The sequence below is a fragment of the Silene latifolia genome, chromosome X, assembly GCF_048544455.1.
Source record: "Silene latifolia isolate original U9 population chromosome X, ASM4854445v1, whole genome shotgun sequence".
Lineage (NCBI taxonomy): Eukaryota > Viridiplantae > Streptophyta > Magnoliopsida > Caryophyllales > Caryophyllaceae > Silene > Silene latifolia.
In genome coordinates this window covers 155652028-155658572 of record NC_133537.1, presented here as the reverse complement: position 1 = coordinate 155658572, position 6545 = coordinate 155652028, and the positions used below count along the sequence as shown (strand labels likewise).

The 6545-nt window shown below is 36.7% G+C and overlaps 1 non-coding gene across 1 annotated transcript; it reads right to left on the bottom strand.

Moving 5' to 3' along the window:
• Positions 1 to 1178: 1178 nt before the first annotated feature.
• On the bottom strand, positions 1179 to 1285 carry LOC141624121 (small nucleolar RNA R71). The gene has a single exon (XR_012533931.1). It is a non-coding gene; the product is annotated as a small nucleolar RNA R71 (small nucleolar RNA).
• Between the last annotated feature and the right edge of the window lie 5260 nt (positions 1286 to 6545).

Sequence of the window (6545 nt, the reverse complement as noted above, 5' to 3'; positions counted from 1 at the left end):
GTGCTTTTTAATCAATTGTTTACACCCCTTTTAATTCATCTTGCTAGTTTATTTTCATTGCTATTTTAGTTAGTAAGCTTCTACATTAACCCAATTTGTGACACCCCCAAGACACCACTAGTTTCAATAGAAATCTCATTTCAATACCCGTCCCTTGGGATCCGACCTTTACTTGCCTCTTTACTAATTGTAGAGTTGTTTGTGAAGCTATAAATTGTGTTTTGATTCGGACGTGACCCAACGACCACACCTTTAATTGTGAACACGAAACGGACCGATCACCCCTAGACACCACTACTTGCAATCAAAAATCCTACATCAATACCTGTTCCTTGGGATCCGACCTTTACTTACCTCTTTACTAGTAGTGGAGTTGTTTGTGAAGTTATAAATATTGTTTTGGTCTAGGTGCTCCTAACGACAAGTAACCGAAATCTAAGCTCAAAGCGGACCGACCAAAAATGGCGCCGTTGCCGCGGACAGTGTTAACTTGATTTGATTTTCTTTGATTGTTATTAGTTGTGTCTTTCTTTTCCTTGGGGAAGTAAAACTCCTCAAGGTTTGTTCTAATTGTTTTCGAGTAGTTTGATATTTTGCATGTCTAGAAGATCACAAGGTAGCTTGTTACCCATTGATCACGAAATTGAAAGGACGACTTTGACAACCAATAGAAGAATCGCTAGAAATACTTTGAGAGGTATTGGTGAGGTTGTAGATATTCAACCAAATACTATTGAGTTCATCAATCCTTTTGCAAGAGACGGTGAGGAGAACCCAACACAAAATCAACCACACAATCACCCCACAATGCCTAAGTTTTCATCACATTCCGTACCAACCGAGGAGAACCTAGCCAATGGTACTCCCACACCACAACACTTAACCGGAAATTTCATTGCAAAATCCGCATTTAACCAATTAGTCGAAAGACGCCAATTTGGGGGGATGCCTAGTGAAGACCCTCATTCCCATATGGAGACTTTTTATGACTATTGTGATGCGATTTCACAAACCGGAGTGACTGAAGACCAAATTCGATGGGTCTTATCCCTTTTTCTCTAATTGGTAGCGCGAAACAATGGTTGAAGAGCCTTTATAAGGCTACTCTTGGAATTGACTCTTAGAAGAAGTTGGCTCTAGCTTTGTACAAAAAATTCTACCCTCCGAAAAATACTAACATGCTAAGAGCTCAAATTACGGGTTTTAAACAATGGGACGAAGAATCTTTGTATGAAGCTTGGGAGCGATTCAAAGGAACTTGTCGCTCATGTCCTCATCATGGACTTAGCGAGTGGTTCTTGGTACAACAATTTTGGAATGGTCTTTATGAAGACTCAAGAAATATTCTCAACATGGGATCAAATGGTATGTTCACCGAAGTTGACGATAATCAAACTTGGAACAAGATTGAGGAAATGGCGGTTCATAATTCACAATATAGTAGACCTCGCAAGGCTACTAAAGGAGGAAAGCATGAAGTGGACTCTATTACTCAATTGGGTGCTCAACTTAGTTCTCATATTGATACCATCAACTTGAAGTTTGAGAAGGCTATGGCTAAGCTTGAAGAAGCCTCAAAATCACCAAAGCATCATGTTAATGCCATGGTGGCATCTTCATCAATCCCAAGTGAGATATGTGAGAATTGTGGAACTTTGGGACATGACCAAAGTGAATGTAGGGAAACAAATGAGCAAGTGAATGTTTTTCAAGCATACAAAAGTGGTACCCCTTATTCCAACTATTACAATGAAATCACCAAATTCCACCCAAATCTCTCATACAAAAGCCAAAATGTTCAAAACCCTCAACTAACATACACCCCACCTCGCATGAGAAACCAAAATCAAAGACCCTTTTATAACCAAAACCAATGTTTTCAAAATCAAACTCCATACAATCAACAAAATGACCAAGGTTTTGATGTTCAAAAAGCGGTTCTCCAAATGCAAAAGAATCAACAAGAATTTTTCACTCAAATGCAAGAAGATAGCCAAGAAAAAGACATCACCATCAACAACATCCTAGCCCACACAAAAATGTTGGAAACTCAAATGACCCAACTAGCATCCTCAAGCTCTCAAAGACAAAAGGGGCAATTACCACCTCAAAGTAATCCCCCAAGACATGAAACGGTTAGTTCCATTCACTTGAGGAGTGGTACGAGATATGAAGGGCCAAAGAAGCAAGTTGAGGATGAAATTGTGGAAGCTAGTGACAAGGAAAGTGTTGTACAAAACTCTAGGTAAGAAGAACCCACCAATCAAGAAGTTTCAAAGAAAAGTGAAGAAAAGGCCAAAGAGAAGGAGCCCATTGTGATTAGACTTCCATTCCCGAGTCGTCAAGCTAAGCCTAAGTTTGATGACCAACTTGGAAAATTCATGGAAATTGTAAAGAATTTAGAAGTCTCGATTCCTTTCACGGAATTGATCAATCACGTTCGGGCCTATGCAAAGTACATGAAGGACATCTGTGGAGTCTATTGATCGAATACGAAAGAGGGGGGGGGTGAATTGAGTATTAAAAACGATGACCGCTTTTTCGAAATATATGATATAAATTAATTACTTGATTTTATTGATTAAAATCAACTAATTAAATTATTAACAATAAATGCAAAATCGAAGTAACAGTAATAAAGAGAGAGAGAGAAAGAGAGACACACAGGATTTTGAAGTGGTTCGCCACACAGTCGAAACCTACGTCCACTATTCTCGATTAATAATTTTTAGTACCTTTCTCCGGATTACAAAAATTACCAATCCACTCGAATAATCAACTATATGATTATAACTCAGATTGAGTATCGCTAAATACTCTAGGTTGCTCTTACGTTAATAAGAAAAATACAACGACAAATACTAATCTCACGTTATGCGAGTGAGTATACTATCCTTGTGTATTTAATATCCTATAACGTTTTTCTTCGGGTGATTGACAAATTTGATGCGTGATTTTTGTATAAGCAAATATGAAAATAAGAATTAAAGCTCAAATGATTTTTGCTTAAAAATATTTTTCTCTCTTGAAATTTGTTGATGTGTGTGTCAACAATTAATGTTGAATGAATGAGAGTATTTATAGTAGAGAGGATTAGGGTTTGGAATGTTCTGGATTTAGGGCATAGGAATGTTCTGGAAATATAAAACTTGAAGAACAAGTAAGAAGTAAAGGAAGAAGGATTTGGCCTCCTAGGGTTTTAGGCCACCTAGGGTTTCGGCCTCCCTAGGGTTCGGCCGGCCCAAGGCCTCCTTCGGTCCTTTCTTGCTTCTAAAGCCCGCAACAAATCGAGATAGAATTTAGTTAAAGCCCTAGGTTGCATGACGATATAAATATCGTGTTACAGCCCAATAGTTTATTTAACTTAAATTCCAATTAATTAATTCCAATTAAAATAAATACTCTCTTATTTTTATAAACCATTAAAAATATATTTTCCAAAAATTAACGCATCATTTTTGTCTAGTAATGAAGTTATGTCTATTAGGTCATAACTTCACTAACCTTTAAATCAAACAAAGTAAAACCATTATCGGATGACGACCTATACTAACTAATCTTCAGTAGATCTTCAGTACACGAATCGTCTCTTCACAAGTCTCTCATCTTGAGTCTCGTGGTTGATTTCCAATCTTGATTTGCTTGAAAACATCGATCAAGTATATTTGAAGTTGTACCTCCTTGGTCCAAACTTCAAGCTTACGTCATTGTAATTGTTCCTTTCTAAATTAAAACATAAGCACACAATTACACGCATATGTTTATATATTAAGTCCACATACAAATCATTACTGTCATTATCAAAACAATTAATGAGGACTAAAGGTCCAACAAATTCCCCCTTTTTGATGATGACAAGTCTCCTATGATTTGTGTCTAAGTCTAGTTCCCCCTCAACATAATACTTCCCAAATTATAGAACAGTTGAGCGTAGAAACTAATAATCTCTTCAAAGTTATAAATATAGAACGCCATGAGAGAATTAACTTTGAGACGGTCGCAAATCATAAAAACAATTCCCCCTCTTGGCATCATTGAAAAGATAAGAACAAACATAAAACGACCAGAATAATATATTATGAGACAAGAATTAATCATAAAAAACATATTATATTAAACGCAATCTAGTTCTTAATTAGCATAATAATATTAGAAACTGAAATCACACAAGGAATAATGCGGAATTGAAAAAGCTAATATCCATAAGAATGGATTTTTATTGTGAGCAAAGGAATTAAAAAGATATGGCTAGGTTGAATGGATTAGGGCAAAAAGGTCAAGGGTATCGTGGGCTTGGCGGGTTGGACCTAGGTCGGGTGCGGTATTCCAAGTCCTCGAGTCGCGCATGACAATGGTCGAGAAGTGCAGCTTGAGCGGTTAATCGAGTATCGAAGTTCCCAATCCTCAAAGTCATTGCTTTAACTGCTTCATATATAGTTTGCATCTCAGACCTCATCTCCTTCCCAGATTGCAAAAGATCATCACCAAACTTAACCAAACTAGCCATACCTTCCTTTATTTGAGTAGACTCGGAGTGAGTTCGTACGGCGGCCTTAAAAACACTGTCGAGTCGTGTTTCAAACCGTGACAACACGGTCTTTAGGTAAGCCGGGCTGACTTCACTTGGTCCACTAGTATCAACTCTCCTTTCCTTTTTAATTAGGTCAAACAATTCTTCCAATTTCTTGTCTTGTTCATTAATCCGTCCAAGAATAGAAGTAAAGTTTGCATCCATCTTAGAATCCAACATATCAAAACTCACATTGCTTTTTCCTTCTTTTTCTCCTTTTTCTCCTTTTGTCTCAAAACCTAATTCGTTGCCATTAATAACGAGCTTCATATAAGATAGATAAAGATCGCTCATCTCGTCATTAGTGATAACTCCATAACTTTGCTTCCCAATTACTCCTTTCTTCTCTAAAATTCGTGATATCCAATTCCCATAAGGCAAACTTAAAGTAGAAGCAAAATCCTCCATCTTAGCCGTTACACTAGCTTGTATAATTTTATGAAACACAAGCAAGGATAGACTAACCTTTTCTCCTTCAAGCCAAGCCTTCATAATAATCATCTCATGTGCCCCGAATTTATCTCTACCTTATTTTCTAGGAACAATGGTATTCCAAAGAAAGTTCAAGAAGAACCTCAATTTTGGTGACAACTTTGCAGTCAAGATAGTCTCAGACGAAGTTGCATCTTGTTTGAAATACCGTTTCACTATCAACCTTTTTTCAGGTGACACACCTCCCCATTCTACGCTTGATTGATCTCGGTTCCTCCTTCAGAACTCGAGCCAAGTCGCAGAAATCATCGGTGAGACTTTTATGGAAGTCTCATTGACCACAAAAACAAATTTCCTTCCTTAAGATGAACGAAGCATAAAATTGATATACCTCAATAGGAAAGACAGACCACTTACAAAGAACAATATTTTCCCATCCTTGATCCTTGAGAAAATTTCTGAAAAACCCAAGTGCTTTGTGTTTCTTTAACCAATCAATCGAATATACTCGTCCTGCGTGAATGCGATATTGAGCAACTTGATTGACATCTCTTCTTTCTACTTGAGTTAGTCTAAGATTATTCAGTCCATTGTTGGTGTAATCATCCATATGTTGTGCGTAAAGAATACGTGAAGAACCATCTTGAAGTTTATAGTTTTCAGTCTTTGAACTTACCTCAATTTCCGAAACCAACTTTCCCTTACCCTTAAACAATTTTCGTCACTTGGTGAGGTTGGAGGGTTGGTCGGCGGCTGACCGTGGGGAGCGAGGGGGTTCGGCCGGTGAGGTGGAGCGGGTTCTTGGCGGTGATTGGCTTACCTTCTTTCTAATAACAACATGTTTCTTTGATTGAAAACGGGTTGTAGGTTGATTAGTCATTATTAAAATTGAAGAAAGTAGTAAAAGGTAGATTAGGGTTTAGAGGATTATAATTGATGAGAATTATGGTGAGATTAAAGGGGTATATATAGCATAATGAATTTGAGTTTAGGTAAGAATAGGATTCCTTAAAAGATAGAGAATAATACCAATTTCCATATTTTAATGCCTTTCCTTTTTTTTTCGGCATCTTTCCTATTTTTTTTTTTTTTTTTTTTTTCTCGTGCCCCTTTTTTTTTCCCCACTTTCCCCCCTTTTTTTTGTGCGTTTTTTTTTTTTCGTACTTCCCATTTTTTGATTTTTGGCATTATTTCCTATTAGATGTAAGATCAGGAAAGAATCTTTTGTATTGGAGTTTAGGCAGGATTTGTGTAGGAATATAATAAGATAGAAATATCTTTATTATATTAGGCAGTTTATTGTAGATTTTGTCGATTTTTGTAAGGAAATGTGATTATGCAGAATATAAAATACTACCATACACATAAGCAAGATATAACACGTAAAATAAACATTATTTAACATAATTAAACTTGCAACAAAAATATACGGACACAATCGTACAATCTTATCTTCCTAGCCATCATTCAAAGTTCCCGGACATAATTATGACGGATTTAATTATCACTAATTAAACCAATCTCAAGTCTCAATAACTCAAAG